The sequence below is a fragment of the Triturus cristatus genome, chromosome 4_1 (genome assembly GCF_964204655.1).
Source record: "Triturus cristatus chromosome 4_1, aTriCri1.1, whole genome shotgun sequence".
Classification (NCBI taxonomy): Eukaryota; Metazoa; Chordata; class Amphibia; order Caudata; family Salamandridae; genus Triturus; species Triturus cristatus.
In genome coordinates this window covers 820,570,625-820,587,965 of record NC_140585.1, presented here as the reverse complement: position 1 = coordinate 820,587,965, position 17,341 = coordinate 820,570,625, and the positions used below count along the sequence as shown (strand labels likewise).

At 46.1% G+C, this 17,341-nt stretch overlaps 1 long non-coding RNA gene across 1 annotated transcript in view; it reads right to left on the bottom strand.

The window, feature by feature from the left end:
• Nucleotides 1–1,434: 1,434 nt before the first annotated feature.
• Nucleotides 1,435–17,341, bottom strand: part of LOC146855630 (uncharacterized) — a 104,258-nt gene continuing 88,351 nt past the window's right edge. The window contains exon 4 of the long non-coding RNA XR_014980860.1: nucleotides 1,435–1,662. This is a non-coding gene — a long non-coding RNA (uncharacterized LOC146855630). The remainder of the gene's footprint in view (nucleotides 1,663–17,341) is intronic.

Sequence of the window (17,341 nt, the reverse complement as noted above, 5' to 3'; positions counted from 1 at the left end):
AGGTTATGGGGGTAGGGCTTGGTATAGGTTATGGGGGTAGGGCTTGGTATAGGTTATGGGGGTAGGGCTTGGTATAGGTTATGGGGGTAGGGCTTGGTATAGGTTATGGGGGTAGGGCTTGGTATAGGTTATGGGGGTAGGGCTTGGTATAGGTTATGGGGTAGGGCTTGGTATTGGTTATGGGGTAGGGCTTGGTATTGGTTATGGGGTAGGGATTGGTATTGGTTATGGGGTAGGGGTGGTATTGGTTATGGGGTAGGGCTTGTTATTGGTTATGGGGTAGGGCTTGTAAAGAAATATGGTATGGAGCTCATTATGGTGTCTGGGATAGAGCTTGCTATGTGTGTGGGGTAGAGGTTGGTTTGGTGTATGGAACAGAGCTCTTTATGGTGTACGAGACATAACTTGTTATGGGCAAGAATGTTATTATTCAGGGTAGAAAGAAATGACCTCAAAATCCGTGGGTATAATTAGCAATAGATAATAATTCAGTGCCCATTTAATGGGTGTACCGATTCAAATAAACGGAACACACCCAGCTGATTACATAAATACACAGCAGGCCAAGTGATTAATTTGTGTTTTGCCACAATACATATTTCAAATAAACGTACTGCCTAGTGAATAAGTGAAACGTCTTAAAATAGATATTTCAAAAACCTTAAAGCCGCAGTATTGTCATGCGTTGAAAGCATGCCCTGCAGGACATTACTCGCCACCTTTCAGGAATAAATGCAGTGGGTGGGCACCCGCTCTGCCATGGTTTCAAAGGTTGTATTGTTGCCTGTGCGCCATTTATTACCCATTGTATGGGTTCACTTTATTACCTTGAAGTGTTTTCACTGCAAACAACGTATTTGCTTCATTAACCCTTGAGGTGTGCTTCTGTGACCTTCAGAGATTGAGAGGAAGGGCGGGTGCGTGCTTGCATGCATGTTTGTTGTCCTCCGTACCGGTCTAATGAGCGCAAGCTTCCCAAATAGGCCTTTACCTCTGGCATTCTTCCTAGGAAATGATTGCAATCTGTCTACGTACCCTGAACCTAATGATGGGAGAAAAATGTTTCTAAGCATTAGCATCACCTAGCCATGCCCTGTATATTATTGTGGTGTTACACTGCTCTTCGTCCAACTGCAGCCATAAAATATGCTCTCAATCTAATCTCTTCATTATATTACAACGTTAAGGTGCTCCTGGGTATGGCATGAGCATGCAATGCAATATGGAAAAAATAATTCACATTCTGAGTACGCCATCTATAGAAATCCACCTCTATTCTATTTCATAGAATCTCAGCCAACGCCGTTTGCTGTGCATCCTGTAATCGCTGCACACTTGGGGTTCCTTACCCAGCAAAGGAGAATCGGAATTTGCCTAACAGATGTGTGGGTAAGTTCCAATTCTATTAAGGACACGGAGGCGAGGATTATGCATATTCTCTCTTCGCTTTATTATAACCAAGACATCCAGCAGCCAGAAATAAAGCCATTGTCAAGAACAAGAAAGAACTACAACTCCCTACAACCCGGGAGATACATCAGTCCATAGTCCTTTCACCATTTCGGCAACAGGTCTTCATAGTCCCCTGTCTGTCTCATCTCTTCCTCTTTCTTCGCGCAAAATATGCCAATTATCACTGGTCCTGTTTTGACCCCTCAGATCCTGGAAGGACAAAAACCAAATCTCAGGGCAACGGCAAAAACAAGCCGAAGACAACTCAAACAAATGCATGAGAAACGACATCATCAAAACCCCTTAGAGCACTTGAAATATTTACTTACTACCATACGGGTGGGTTCGCACCATCGTGCACCGGGTGGGATAATCCTCGCCTCCGTGTCCTTAATAGAATTGGAACTTACCCACACATCTGTTAGGCAAATTCCGATTCTATGGCCGGACCGGAGGCTTCGGATTATGCTAGTTCAAAGCTTACTTACCACCAACTGAGCAACCTCCAAAACCGGTTTAAAATAAAACCTCTTGAAGGTCGAATCCGAGGACCAATCTGCTGCTCGCATCAGATCCTCCAAACGAGCTCCCAAAGTAAATGCCTTAGAAGCCATGGCTCCCCTGGCCGAATGCGCACCAAACTGTTTCATATCAATGCCCGCTTCTTGCATGACCCAACGCACCCATCGAGCAATCGTAGGCGAAGACACAGCTTTGTGTGGCTTCCGGAGTGCGATCAGAAGTTGGCGCTCGCCCGGAGGGAGAAGTTCTAGGGTCAGGTCTTCATAAGCCTTGAGACAATCCACAACACACAATTTCGGGGAATCCCAAAACACAGGGTAGGACACCTTTCGGGTGTGTGATTTAGTCCGACGTCCAATAGTAAACACTACGCCTTCTGGTGAAAAAGTGCGTGTCGAGATATCTAGCGCTCGGACATCTGACACTCTTCTGCATGAGACCAAACACAACAGTGCAGCTAATTTAGAAGATAACTCCTTCAAAGAAAGATATTTATTGGACTGCCAAGACAGAAAGAGGTTCAGTACCAAATTAACATCCCAAAGGGCCGAATACCGAGGCTCCGGTGGCAAGGATAAACTGATTCCCCGCAACAAACGGCAAACCAAGGGATGTTCCCCGAGCGGCTTGCCATCCACCGGGATATGACCTGCAGAAACTGCTGATCGAATCGTGTTCACCGTACGGTAAGCCAGGCCCTAGGTCGCCAGAGTAGCCAGAAAATTCAAGACGTGAACAACATCCGCGACCACGGGATCAAGGTCCCTTCGAACACACCAACGCACCCCATCTAAACCAGGCGGACCTGTAACGTTTCTTGGTACTGTCCGCCCAGGCCTTAGATAAGAGCCTCGCAGCCGATCTCGAAAGGCCTGGCAGCGCCCAGCGTTGCCGGAAAGTCGCCATGCCATGAGACGCAGTTGCCCATGAGTGACCAGATGGTGTGACATCCCGTCCGGATTCCGAAGCAGATGAGGATAACAGGGGGAGTAGGATTGGAAAATCCCAAGAAAGTTCCAGAAGAACCGGAAACCAGACTTGAGACCTCCAGCACGGTGTCACCATGGTCACCTCCGCCCCTTGATGGCGAATTTGGGCCGCCGACCGAGTGATCATTGAAAATGGGGGAAACGCGTAACTCTCTCCTCCGACCAATTCTGAAGGAAGGCATCCGTGGCAGCCGCCATCGGATCCGGCCTCCAGCTGAAGTAACGAGGAATCTGATTGTCCAACCGGGTGTCAAAGAGGTCCACTGTGAAGGGACCCCACAAGGACTGGAGCCACAGGAAGATCGGTGGATCCAATTTCCAAAGACTGGAATCGAATAGGTACCGGGAGTGCCAATCCGCTATCTGATTTGTCCGGCCCGGGAGATATTCTGCCGTGACCGAAATATGATGATCGAGACAAAGTCCAAAAATCCTTTGCCAGATTCGCCAAAGCCCGGAATCGTGGGCCTCCCAAGCGATTGACGTAACGAACGGCCGAAACATTGTCCATTTTCAGTAAAACACAGGACTGCACTCTGTCCTTGGTCAAACACCGAATGGCGAAGGACCCTGCCAAAAGTTCCAGATAGTTGATGTGGAGATTCTGTTCGTCGACAGACCACAACCCGCCGGTGGAAAAACCCCCGCACCTGGCGCCCCAGCCTGTCCTGCTGGCATCGGATTCTATGACAAGGCCCGGGACTGTCCCGAAGATTGCTCTACCATTCCAAGCCTCCATGTGGGACAACCACCACGCGATTTCCTCCTTGGCTTCCTCCGAGAGGGGAATGGTATGATCGTAAGATTTCTCTTTCCTTAAATGGAATGCTCGATAGTGCAGAGGTCCCGGAAAGATTGCCTGAATGGACGATGGAAGAAGGCCTACAAGACGCGCCAATTTTCGCAAGGAGATGTGGGGTTTGGAGATCGTCTGACACAACTCGTGATGAATGTTTGCCATTTTTCGAGACGGAAGGCTCAAAACTGCTTGCATGGAATCTATCACGAAACCCAGAAACGTTATCTTCTGGAAAGGCTGGAGAATGAACTTGCGTTCGTTTATTACAAAACCCAGGTTCTGCAAGAGAGACCCCGCCAATTGAAGCTGCGAAACGAGGGTTCGTGGACATTGAGCCATCAACAGCATGTCGTCCAGGTAAACAATCATGCGAATCCCTTGGGCCCGGAGAACTTCCACCGCTGGATGGAGGACTTTGGTGAAACACCAAGGTGCGGAAGACAGACCGAACGGAAGGGCGGTGAATTCGTATATCTGCTCCCTCCAACAGAATTGTAGAAACAGACGATGGGGAGGATGGATAGGAACTACCAAGTAGGCATCTTTTAAATCGAGACGCACCATCCAATCGGATGGCAGGAGGACATCCCGTAGAAGATGGATACCCTCCATCTTGAAATGCTGGTAAACCAACCAGCTGTTGAATTCTCTGAGGTTGATCACCGGCCGCCGCCCGCCATCAGCCTTGTCGACCAAAAATATATTGCTGAGGAAACCGCGGGGGTGGAGCGTTGATCGACAAACAGCCCCTTTGTCGAGCAATGCGGAGAGCTCTTTGTCGATCAACTGAGAATGTTGGGCGCTGAAAGAGATCCGGTGAGGCGGAGTCTCCTGCAGGGGATCCCCCTGAAAGTCTAAGTGAAAACCGCAAACGGTTTGAAGAACCAAAGCATCTGAAGTTATTTCCGCCCAAGCATCCCAAAACCATTGCAACCGACCCCCCCCCCCCCAATGCGGATCTGATCCGCCGGAAGCACACTTACCGGAGGGAGTGGTCCCAGAGTTGGACCTGAAGTTTCCACGTCCTCGGAAGCATTGTCCTCTTGTGGGGTAGAAGTTATTGAAGTGTGCTGAGGAGTTATACTGACCACGAGCGGAGCCTTGCCCCCTACCGGAGCTCTGTTGGTTGCCTCTGCCGGGAGAGTGGCCTCTACCTCTCCTGGCCCCACGGAAAACCCGCTGGTTCAAAACCCGCTTTATGCTGGTCTGTGCCTTATAAAGTGACGTGAAGGTTGCCACGAACTTCCCCAGTTCTTTAATAAAAGGGTCCGCAAAGAGCCCACCTTGTGCCACAGCACCCGCCTCCGAGGATGCCAGGTCCCCCAGTTTAGGGTCTAGCTTTATTAGAAGCGACCGGCGGCACTCGGTAGATAGAGCACAATTAGCATTGCCTAAAAAAACAATGGCACGCTGGGCCCAATTCGAAAGAACTTCCGGGGAAATGGCCGACCCTGAGACCTTCCAGTTTTTTGGTCATGGCGCCAATGGCGTCCAACAACTTATCTTGGCAAGAACGCCAAGACCGGTCGAATTTAGCCAAAAACGTAGCCATTTTAGGATCAAGCTCTGGTGTAAATGCGATTCTGTTTTCTAATGAGGGTCTAGGGCATTCCGCCCGAAGACAACCCGAGCCTCCTTTTCCAGGGGCTTCTGGAGTCTACTGGCCACAAAACGGGCCACCTTATCCCCGGGGATCCAAGCCGCCGAACGAGGGTGCATAATCTCATCCGGGTTAAGCATGTCTGCGTCCTCAGGGTTCGCAGACGTGGAGGTAGAAGGGGTTGCTGACAGAAGCCTGGGCCGTGAAGACCCTGCCTCATCATCAGTGTCCCCTAAACTACCATCGTCGTCCGTCGCAGGCGAGGGAGGTTCTATAGGTTCCTGCGGGACATCCGCCGGTAAAGTTGGGGGAACGGAAGGACCCGCCGAATCCCCAAAAGCGGATTTGAGGTGCTCAAACGCGGCCACGTCTACACCCTCAAGACACTTTCTCTTAGGAGGTGGAGGTTTCTCCCCGGACTGCTCGAGAGGCTCAGCCGGGGGTTCAGAACGCTGCGCTGCTAATTTCACACACTCCTGGACAATCTTTTGGGATAGGCGCTGTTCCATAGGATCCACCACCTCATTGACTACTCTGTAAATCGAGTTGTCCACCGCCTCAAAAAAATCATCATCCCAAGGGGAAAAACCCTGGGCCTCCTCTTCATAGTAGTCAGCTTGATCAGTCATGACTAGCTGTAAACACACACGCACGCACACACACACACACACCGCTAGAACAAACAGTCAAAGCGATCCTCCTAACACTAAGGATGTTACAGACAGAGGGAAAAGATCCTGCAGAATGATAGGGGCAGGCTGGTACCTGCAAAGATTATGGGCAACCAGTGGTGGCAGCGCAAAACCCCCTACGGGCGTGGCCCTCAAGAATTGACTGGGCCTGCTGCCTCCCTTGCGCGTACCACGAGATGCGTGAGGTTTGGGAGCGCGCGTACGCGCGTTAGAAACAAAGCGGGTCTCTGTGCAATACAACGCTCCGAGGGTCGCGTCAGTTCTGGGCGTCAACAAGGTATGCGGGCGTCTCGGTGAGGCAGCGTGACAAGGCAACCGCTCGTTACTCTCGCAGCGCGACTCCTCCATGAAGAGCGCCGCTGCGAGAACAACGAGAGGGCCGAGTCCCTCTAGCGGGCAATGCAAGCACCGCAAGGGGCCGAAACCGCGTAAGGAGCGAAGGACGCACTACCGCGGTGAAATCAGGGAATCTGCAAGAAAAACGCCAGCAGTCTACAGAATACAAAGCGCATATGAATAGCTTTCACAAGTATACCAAGGAAAACGAGAAATAAAGAAAAAAATGCAGGAGCACTTAACTGGCTGCGGAAGCAGCGAAGGAAGAGATGAGACAGACAGGGGACTATGAAGACCTGTTGCCGAAATGGTGGAAGGACTATGGACTGCTGTATCTCCCGGGTTGTAGGGAGTTGTCGTTTTTTCTTGTTCTTGACAATGGCTTTATTTCGGTCCTGCCATAGAATCTCCACCCTCCCTTTGAGGTGACATCTGTCCCATTAACATTCCACAGGAGTCCCTTTGCTCTGGCACTGGGGGAGTATATGTATCCAATCCTGGGAGTGGCCCCAGCAACCAAAAATCATGTCCACAATTAACCTGTTTCGCGATACACGCCTCTAGACTTTGGTACTTTTGGCACCTTTGTAGGGCTACTGTATAGAATTTTTTTAAACCATTAAAAAAGAAAAAAAAAATATTAAACTGAAACCAGTTGCGTCTCCAGTTGATATCACTCTGAACAGTGTCCATCTGGACACACACTACTGGACTCCCAGCTAACCTAGATCTGTTCTTTATAAACCATAGCCGGGTTTATTACCATTTCTAAGTATTTTAATTTGAACTATCTAGCGTTTATGACCCCAACCCTCCCGTCCCAGTGAAGAGGTATTGAGGCGATTCATGGTGGGTACCTTAGAATGTAACATTGGTGGTTAATCCAGTTATTTGTTTGCTAGTTATTGGGATTAGTTGTGTGCTCTTAAGGAAACAATTCAGAACATTTACCCGTTTTGTTTTGTGGTAGATTAGATTAATAGGAGTTAGGTGCCTTAATTAGTAGGGGCAGTGTGAGTTCATGCAAATTGTTGGTGGGATGAATAGATCGGGTAGAGGAGACTTGGTATTGCTGGGCTGTTGGGATTTAGTTTCAAAGAAGGAAAGGTTGTGATCGGTGACGTTAGGTGGGCAATTTACAGAAATATAACTGAGTAAGGCAGACATTCATGCAAAAGACTCGGCTGCACTCTGAGAAGGCATGCAAAGGATGAGAAGAAAGTCAATCAATAGAAGGAAGAAGATGGAACATTAGCTTCAAGTTACGGTACATTTTTCATGTAAGGTTTTACGAATATAGAGGAGGCCTTTTGAGACCGCATGCAATCTGCGGATGCAAAACTGAAGAAAGAAACCACATCGAGCACTCTAATTTGCGGGTACTGCTAGTACCTAATTTAATGCTACTCTGTTATTTGACCTCTGAATAATGAATCAATATTCAGTTGATCAGCCTCTGAAAGGATTGGTACAAGACTATTCCTGAGACCATGAATTGTTTCTTCTGGGGCATTTGGCAGAACTGAGGTGATCTGGCCTGAGAAGAGTAGATCTACCTAGAGATGAACACTTTAAAAAAAATCAGATTTTGACCAGGTCAAATTCAGATTGCTGTGAGCTTTGTCTATAAGCTAAACAATGTTCATTGTTATGTAAACTCTGCCAAGAGAACTTTTTGGTGGTACTTCATTTGATGGAACTCTAATAAAGCTGAATAGTTCATTCGTAGTATGGAGAACACTATCTTGATTTCTTTTTTTCACCGGTAACCCTACAATGTTTTGCCTCTCAACCCTCGATGGGGCACGTTCTAATTTGAGCATGTTGATTGTTTGAAGCCTACTGTTGTCAGCTGGCACTTGAATCAAGAAAAGCTACTCTGCCAAATGTTTGCTGTGAAACCTAAGATTTGCATTAAAGCCAAGCTAGAGCATGCAATTATATTTTCACTTGTTCAGTCAATGGATCACTACCCCAAAGCTTCGGGCAAGTACCTAGAAATAAGCGCTAAGCTTTTGCAGACATGTGACATGTTACCATACTGGGAGAATAAAAGTTAGTCCCCGTCAAGGTCGTGGTAGGTACACACTTGAATAAACCCCTTACATGATAAAGCATACTCCCCGAGTTTGGATATAGGACTGCATGCCTTCCACTACAAAATCACCGCCAAGTGATTGAGTGTAAAGATGTCTCCAGATATAAAACATAATCTTACAATAACGTAGTTTGTGGAAGTAGACATTTGCATATGAAGACACGGATGTATATGTACCTTTTTAGGTCTCGCCTGGCGTAGACTGCGCAGACATGCGCAGTCTCGCTGGCGAGATTTAATGAATTGGGGTAGATTTCTCTAGTGGGCTTTAAGCCCCGCCCCTCTTTTCCATTGGCTGGCGTCACAGTTTATGCTAAACAGTGGCCAGCCATTGGAAAAGAGCGTCTAGTGATGTACACTTTTCTCTTTTAGAGCCGTCCCAGTTGGACTGGCTCGGTTGCTTTACGTCTGTGGTAAAAGCTTTTCTCATCTCCGAGGGAGCCTTGGTGCGCTGAACGTTTGTGTGAGTTTTGTGCTGTTTCGCTGTACACTTGTTTATTACTTGAGAGCTTTCTATGTATATTCTGTTACACGCGGTTTGCCCAAGAATCTGTGCTCCCATCAGCCACGCGTAACCTTCCAGGTGCGTTCAAAGACATTGCGCATTGTAGCTGCAATTCAGCGACATGTAGGCGCTGTAGAAACACTGAACTGCGTTTTGAAAAGATGATCGAAGTTAGCATACATGTTTTAGACCAGGCCGTACAAGCAGCATCTGGACTAAAGCATTTGCCTTCCATTAACCCTAACTAATGCAGTCAAACATTGAGGGGGCGGGGCAGTGGGGGGTTGGCCAGAAGTGCTGAAACCCGATGTTCCCACAAGTCATTAAGAATCTTAATGCTTTTGTGCACCTCTGTTGAATTGCTGTCTTTTATTTTTTGCCCTACAATGTGCCTAACCATCCACGGCTTGGCTTGAGGTAACCGAGCGCGCGGGGTGTCCGAAAACTATCACAGCATAAAAGGCTCTGCTATTCTGACTCACTCCCTCGACCAGATCGCCCAAACATCAGAGGCCTTTGGTGTTTGTTGATTGGTCTAGAACTTTTCTGACTCTGCGATCGTTACAAAAAAACGATTTTTTTTCCGATTTCAACGAATACCCTTTCTATAAAAAAATCTTTGTTTAACTTATTAAAAAATCAAATTCTGCATTATCTGCCAGAATTATAAAACGGCTATGCTGTTGTGAGGCTGCATCAGAGCGTTAAAAGCGGAAACAACATACCTTTGACTATAATTTAATTCCATTTCTCAGTGAAAAGTTGAAAGCCATCCGGATTGGTTTTACCCTGCCTGCGCACGTGCAATATTTTTATCACCATCCCGCTTACTTCTTCGCTATTCACTCGCACCTCATTCTCTCTCGCGTTTATATCTCCCCTTCACCCCTCCTCTTGCGTCCTCCACCCCTCACTCTTCCCTATCACTCCCCCCTCTCTATTGCATCCTTCCCTTTCTATCTTCTTTCACTGCAGTTCTCCCTACTCCTCTACCAAACACAGTTTGCCTCAGGTCTTCTCTTCTCACTTGCTGCCTCATTCATTCCATACCTCTCCCCATCGCGTTTGCTCCCACTTCTCCCCTTTTCTTACCACCATCTCTATTTCCTGGTACCAGCATCTCAACACCCTTGCAGGCTTTCTTTCCGTGGCCCCCTCCCACCTCCATTGCACGTGCTATGTCAGTAGTGTCCGTCCCCTTTCCATTAAATAGGGTGCTAGTTACAGGGTGTGGTTTAACGGCCAGAGCTGCCGACTTTGAAGTTGTGGAAACAGGTTGGAGTCTCGGCTTCGCCTCCACATCCTGTGATTCTGGGTAAATTACTTAATCTCCCTGAACCTACCAAAATTGAAAGTGTCCTGGTGTAACGTAATTGGTGATCATATAAAGCGCTCCAATGCAAATTATATAACAATAATTCTTAACAGCGCTGTGGAATGACATGCAGTGAGTAGGCGCTATGCTCTAATATCAGGACAGTGCAGGGGTTTAGTGGAAACCCCACAAGTGACACAGCAGAGAGGGGGGGGGGGGGCAGGGGCGCCGTCAGGATGGCTTTACAAGAAACCCAAAGACAGATAGTTAAATATTGAGCAAGAGAGGAAGGGGTGAGGAAGGAGCCAAATTGCCGTGCATTAAGCGGGGCCTCGTTCGCATGCCAGGGAGTGTTTAACTGGCAGCAGCTGTGAGGTGCCCCTCCCCCATCCCCGGGGTCTGTGTCGGGATACTGATGGATGTTCAACATACTTACGTAAAATAACATATATCCTTTAATCTGTCATATTTAAATCAATGCAGAAAGCATAATTCGGTAAAAAAAAAAGCTGGCAAGATTTTAAGACATCTCGAAATAAACGTTTTATTTTGTATACGAGTAATTTTCTTAAACGTAATAAAAATGTGGCCCCTGCCATATTCGGTCGTCTCTTGTCTCCAAAGAGCCCGTCGTGTTTCCTGTTTCTACCATGTCTTGGGCTCTTTGCGTTTCATGTTTGGCAAGTTTTTATGAATGCCACTAAAGTCTGCATGGGTGTATTATAATTCCATGCTTAGTCTAGCCAGACTCAAGAGCTCCGGAGGGCAATGCCCTGGTGTATCACACGACAGCCATCTAAGAGCATGCGGCAACACTCGCCTTTTATGTGAAGTCTGTTTAGGTGTAGTAGAATTCGGAGGAAAGAAAACATATGAAGCTGTGTTTAATAATGAGCCATTTTGGAAAATCTCACACCAGTCCTCAAATCTAGCGGTTGATTCAAGTGGGGATTAACCCATATTTGGACACCGCATGTTCAGAATATAATTTGTCTACTTGTTAACTAGCATTGAACCTACAACAAAAGTCACTATTCACCCAATGAAGGAACTGCAGCAGTTCGTTCTTCCGAATCAAGCAAACGGTTACTATTTAAATTTAAAAATAACGCATTACCACATAATTCTCTTTTCTCCACTTATATTATACTTGTTAACACATGCAGCCGCCATAGCTGTATAGTGCCATAAAGGCCATTTTTAATAAAATCTCTTCTGAAGGAAAACCGCAAATGTCCGAAGCAAATAATACTGTTTCTGCACTCACGCTTCAGAAAAAAGTATGTCTGCAACATTTTAAAAGGGGAAAAAAACATTCTTTTTGGGTGCAGAACTCCGAACTGATCAAGAGTGATGTGAAATATACTGATCGGAGTTGATCCGGAGTGGTGTGAAGTATATAACGCAAGCATTTGCAATGCAATAGGTCTCACATTTACACGAGTTTGAGCTATTGGCATTGTAAGTGACAATGCCTTTTATGTTTTGGTTTTTTGAAACAAAAAATAAAAGGCATTGTCATTTACAATGCCAGTAGCTCAAACTCGCGTAAATGCGAGACCAGTTGCATTGCAAATGCTTGTTCAAATGGTAACAGTGGCCTGAGTCGATCTGCTGATGGAAAAGCAGGCCTTTCATTGCTGAATGTGGTAGGAGAATGCTGTTCTAGATATACTGCTAATTTGCCCTATTGCTGCAATTCAAAGAATGAGGAAGCATGTCCTGGTAGATTTAACAGTAAGAATGATGTCAGGCAGCATGGTCTTCTGTCATTGGCAATCTCGGATAGACACTGACTCATACTTCCTGGTTCTAGTAAGAGGAAATGAGTCAGATGTACTAAAAGCTCAGTGTTGCCAGGGCTTGCAAAAATGGGATCCTGCGGTGTGAAATGTACATGGATAAAATTGCAGTGTAAGGATTGGAAAAGTTTTATATTCTTTCACATTCGGCAAAGTTGCATTCTATAAGGATCAGAAGAGTCAATTAATAAAAGGGCAGAAGGAAAGCTCCTCTTTGTCCTTAATGAAACCACTGGGCAAAGCACAGAGGAGGATTGGAGAAGGTCTGCGTGTGTCGCAGGGTGTTTCTGAAAGCCCTGTTTATGTTTTCAGTGTCGTAAACCAATACAACGCAATCTTGGCGGTGCAACACTCTCCGTCCACCCTACATCTATTGCATTATAGAATATGTGCCATATCAAAGTATTCTCCCATATAACATCAAAACGTCTCATACGTATAGTTCATAAATTGGTCATGAGCAGCAGAAGTACTGTTCTGTTCAGCAACGTTTCAACCTTGATGACACAATGTTTATCACTTAAATTGTATTAATATTGCTGAACAGAGCTAGGAAGTGCTGAAGACCCTTAGCTTGCATTCAAATGGTCACCTTCCCATCAACATTCTACACTCTTATCGTGCCGCAGGTCTGCTTGCCTGCAAGCTTGCTCAGGACCACAGTGGTCCTCCGCTATCTCACTGACAACACATATAAAAGAGACAGTTTTGGCTAAATCATTTCCAATTACAATAAGTCTGTCCTTATATAAATTTCCAATAACCTTTTCCTTTTCTTCATTTTTTGTTATACACATGTATTGTGATAGGTTATGGTTTTTCACTTGGGGTCACTTGTCACTGTAAATATTGAATTGTATATATTTGCAATTTTTATAAATGTATTTTTGATGAACTCTTTATGAAACTAATGAACCTTAAAATAAAATAACACCAACCTCGGTTGAGGTTAGGTTTTATAAATAAAAAAGAAAATAGGTTTTCTGTGTGGGCTTATTATATTATGAAAGTTGATTTATAATGTATTTGATAGTCTTTCTATGAAAGAAAAGTCATATTTGGTTGTGATTAATTCAGCGTGACATATTGAGTCACAGATCGCGTATTATAATTCATGAGTGAGTTCCTTGTGAATATTGTTTTGGACTTAATCTCACTGGGATGAGCAGACAGGCTAGCGTAAGTGCCTGCTGCCCATTATAGAACATTAGATCAAGAAGTCAATCTGTTTTCAGTCATTATTATCCTGCCTCCCAGGAGTGGTCTCTGACTCGAGGCTCTTCGGCTGGTGTGCAGGAATTTTGGTCTTCCCTTTCGTGACCTATTTGCTTTCTGGCAAAATGCTCAGCGACCTCACTTTTGCTCCTGGGTCCGCCAGGAGTGGGCATGGGGGGTGGATGCTCTGACCATTCCTTGGCAGTCATGCCTGTTGTATGCCTTCCAGCGCCTTGCGCTGATCCTCTGGTTTTTGGCTCTCCTGGTGATGGAGTCTCGTGAGGTGGTTCCATTTTGGCCTCGCTGGTCTTTGTTTCCCACTCTGCGGCTGCTCGCGGTTCCAGATCCTTGGTTTTTCACCTGCTTTTTGTCTCCCCTGCAGTAATTCCTGATGTTGTCCCTCCCGCGGCTGCTGCTGTCGACTTGGAGATTGAGAGGTAGGGGTGGCGGTGCGGGGTTTCCCCGAGCATTTAGCTTTGGCTCTGCAACAGTCTTGGAAACCTTCTACTCTCTGGTCCTATGAGTGGCATTGGGGGAATTTCCAGCGGTAGTGTCATGCTCTGGAGTTGTCCCCCCCTGGATTGATCCCTGCCTGAGGTTCTGCAATTTCTCTGGGAGGGGTTTGAGACTGTTTCCACTTCACGGGTTTAGTGGTCCGCCATTAAGGCCTTTTGTTCCCTTTGGGGGATTTGTTGGATGTAGATGATTCGGTCTCGAGGTTGCTGCAGAGTTTTTCTTTGGCCCGTCCTGTGGTGTGGCCCTCGTTTTGTTTTTGGGATATTCTCCTGGTGTTGCGTGCTGTGGAGGCTTCTCCCTTTGAGCATTTGGCTGAGGTAGACATCAAGTCTGTGACGTTTAAGGTGTTTTTTTTTTTTTATTACTTCAGCCAGGCGCATTGGGGAGTTGGGGGCTCTGATGGCTCGTGAGCCTTTTTTGTCTTTTTCGGAGGATGGGGTTGTCATCCGGTAGGATTCTTCTTTAGTTCTCAAAGTTCCTTCTCAGTTACTTCATTCCCAGGAGTTGGTGTTGCCTGCTTTGTGCTCTTATCGGGTGCCTGGAGATGACCTTCCTTAATCTTTGCTTGATGTTTGCCCGGCTTTGCGTATTAATCTGGATCGCACACGTCTTTTTCGGAGGTCCGATTGGCTGTTTGTGTCTTTTGGAGTTTCCTCCCATGGGGGGGAAAGCTGCTGCTGCTTCTTCCACTGGTCGCTGGCTGAAACAGGTCATTATGTTGGCCTACTCACTTTCGAGTTCCCCTCCTCCGGTGGGTATGCAAGGGTCTTCTACCCGGGACATGGCGGCCTCCTGGGCTGAGGTTCGGGGGGGGGGGGGGGGGTTTCCCTGTCTGAGATCTGTAGGGCTGCGACTTAGTCATCCTCTAATACCTTTGTGAGGCACTATCAGATACAGAATTTGCTGGGGGATGATGCCAATTTTGGTTTAGGGGTGTTGCAGGCTGCGTGCTCTGGAATTCGTTTTTTCTGTATCAATAAATCACTGGGTGTTGCTGTCTGCCTTGTGTCCTGGTGGTTTGTTGTTGAAGAATGCTGGTTGCTGCTTGGGTATTCTCACTTGTTTAATGAATAGGACGAGGGCAGGAGGGACCTGGGGGTAATGCCCTATTACTTACCGGTAATCTCCATTACTCCTGGTCCTGTTGTCCTCATTCCATTCATTACTTCCCTCCCGGACTTGCCAGCCTTCATCTGTGGCTTGGAAATTCAGAGGGAATGCTGGGTAAGGTTCGTTTATGTACTCTGGTGGGAGAGGTAGGGGTAAGGCCCGCATTCCTTCGTTCTTTTTTTCTGTTGGTGAGATAGGATTATCTCACTTGTGTAATGAATGGGACAAAGACAACGGACCAGGAGTAATGATGGTTACCGGTAAATAATAGGGCATTTCTCTACAGCAATTTCAGCATGGGTCGTGCGAGGGGTTACCAGTGTGTAATATGCACAGCGCAAACATTTGCATTCTAGCAGGTGATACTTGTAATTTGTGAAGACCTCCCCAGTCTCAGCGCAACAGTATGTCCACCATTCAACAGAGATTTCTTCCACATTGTCTGAGTCCTATGCTGTCCTTGCCCTAATTAGTTTAACGGACTACGACTGCATAGTGTCTGGCTCAAGTATGATTTTTGTCAAAGGTAATAAAATAAATAATCGGGGTGCCTTATTGAAAATAAAGTATACTCTTGAATTGCGTGTTTTATACAGAAATGTACTGATGTATCTAGTGTTGCATCAGCCCCTTGCTTGTCCTTTATAATCCACTATAGTTACGAATTGTCCTTCTATATAATTGGCCCAGTTTTCGTATAACGGCCTTTCGTAAAAAAGAAGCAATTACAGATTTCTTCCCCATCAGAGCAAGCAACATGTTACATGGCAATGTTAAGGCTGGCGAAAGAATCTGCTGGTATCCTAATATTCCCCCATTTCAAGCCAGGCCCAGCCTGTAGACTCCGTTAGTGCTTTTTAGGTTGAGCAGGTGGTGTTGTTTGTAGGGTGCACTCTGTTATGTTTTCTTCTCGCATATCATATGCAAATTGTTGGACTTGGCATGATAGCAGTATGTCACGAAATACGCTTGAGGTACATAAAAGTAGATATCCAGATTTAGAACATCAAATCTCCCCTTATCAGAAGAGAGCATTCTAAGGTTCCTCTGTATGTGCGGCTATTCACTTATGCTAAATAAATTCTAGAAAACGGAGCGAAGTTTGGGGAAAAGAATGTTTTGGTAGCGTATTTCAGATAGTGGTAAGTGGATATAGGAATTTCATTTGAAATGTTCTGATTAGTGTGATCTTCAGGCCATGTATAATGAGAAGTAATCCGTCTGTTTACCGGGCAACAAGCTTTCCTAGCACTGGATCACAATTTCCAATGATTACTAGATCAAGATTTTTGTGGCTTTTAATTTCCAGATATTTAATGGTACCATTGCCGCATCGCGATGGGAAGCCTAGCTCCATGCTATTCGCATCAGCCTTCAGTGGAAAGGTCTGATTTTTCCCAGTTTATTTTAATACCAGAGTAGTTTCCAATCTTCATTATTGCTGAGTATAGGATGCCAATTTCATTTGAGATTTTTAATGATCAAGAGTATATCATCTGCTTACACAGAAATTTGTATCATGCCTCAACTAGCATGCCAGAGGTATGTGGCAAGCAGAAGCAGCAGTAGAAAGAGGTCATCCTTCTACATATCTCTTTGTCAATGTATCCTGACTCTTGCTGTGGGACTTGAATACCGCACCTTGATAAAGTTAATGAAGTAGTCTCCCATCCCAAGTTGGCACCGTGAAGTCAAAAGGAATGGCTGATCCGTGCATCAAAAGCCGTTTCTGCGTTGCGAAGGACAGAGTGTGGCAAGTTCTGGGTTTAGATGATGATGTATTGCAAATAAAGTAGTAAGGATAACCCAGTTAATGCTGTCTGGTATAAACGGGGTTAGTCAGGTAAGGCCCGCCCAGAAATTAGCGGGGTCAAATGCTCAGTAATCATTTTTGCTTGTATCTTATTCATCATTTACTAGGCACACTGGCCTGTAGGATTATCATAGCAGTCTCTGTCTGGTTTCAGCAGGACTGTGATGATCACCTCCACACTGGACTGTGAAAAGGTCCCGTCAGTAAGTGCTACCACATACATATTGAGGATGTGTGGTGGTGCCGTTCCAGCTATCTTTAAACGGTTTATAAAATGTAGAGGTTAGGCTGTCTGCGCCTGGGGGCCTTCATTGCAGCCAGTTCAGCTGTGGCCGCCATCACCTCGGACAGACCTATGGGCTTGGATAGGAACGACTCAGGGAATAAAGGGAATCCTCCAGCTATGCCAATGTGTTTCTTTATTTATTTATTTAAATGTATGCATCAGTCTGTCTTGCTCCATGCACATTGGATTTATAAGCATATCTTTGTCAAGTAGTCAGCAAGAACCTCTAGTTTTCCTGTAGTAGCCCTTATTTCTTGTTCAAATGAATACCTCAGTCACTCTATTCGTTTT